General features: G+C 44.9%; 1 long non-coding RNA gene across 1 annotated transcript in view; it reads right to left on the reverse strand.

Moving 5' to 3' along the window:
• The window catches only part of LOC107742046 (uncharacterized), a 976-nt gene extending 905 nt beyond the window's left edge, over positions 1-71 (reverse strand). The window contains exon 1 of the long non-coding RNA XR_001640270.1: positions 12-71. This is a non-coding gene — a long non-coding RNA (uncharacterized LOC107742046). The remainder of the gene's footprint in view (positions 1-11) is intronic.
• Between the last annotated feature and the right edge of the window lie 470 nt (positions 72-541).

Genomic DNA, 541 nt, shown 5'->3' on the forward strand with positions numbered 1-541 from the left:
ATATTTTTTACCTTGCTTACTGGTCTTATTCTCTCGTAAGGTGCATCGACACACAGCGCAGATGTTCTCCGGAACTCTTCCGCAGCGCAAAACCCGCGGCGCTGCTGCGCTGGTTTCGTGTCTTCCTCGGACGCGAATGGCGCGGCGCGACTCGACAAAAGACAATATAGAACCCATTATACTATCTACAGTGGATGCGGACAGTAAAGTGATGCCCCGGTATATTTCTGACGTACAGATGTACTCCAAGCGCTCGTGCTGTTTCTGACACGAAGGACAAACTGATTTTCCAATCATTACAAGCGATGTGACATCCAGTGTAGTCAGTCCCAATCTGTTGCGGCGTTGTAGACACAGTGTAAGTCAAATCTTGTCAATCCAAATGTGAGAAATGAGGAAAATAAAGCAACCTCAATAGAATGGCGCCAAAGAGGCCGTTACGTCAAATACAGTAGTATACAGCAATTAAAAAAAATACAGTAAGTCACTGTATGTGGGGTTTGACATCACAGAAAATTCCCATGATGCAAAGGATATTACA

This window comes from Sinocyclocheilus rhinocerous, unplaced genomic scaffold (assembly GCF_001515625.1).
Source record: "Sinocyclocheilus rhinocerous isolate Xijiao unplaced genomic scaffold, SAMN03320098_v1.1 scaffold135, whole genome shotgun sequence".
Taxonomy (NCBI): domain Eukaryota; kingdom Metazoa; phylum Chordata; class Actinopteri; order Cypriniformes; family Cyprinidae; genus Sinocyclocheilus; species Sinocyclocheilus rhinocerous.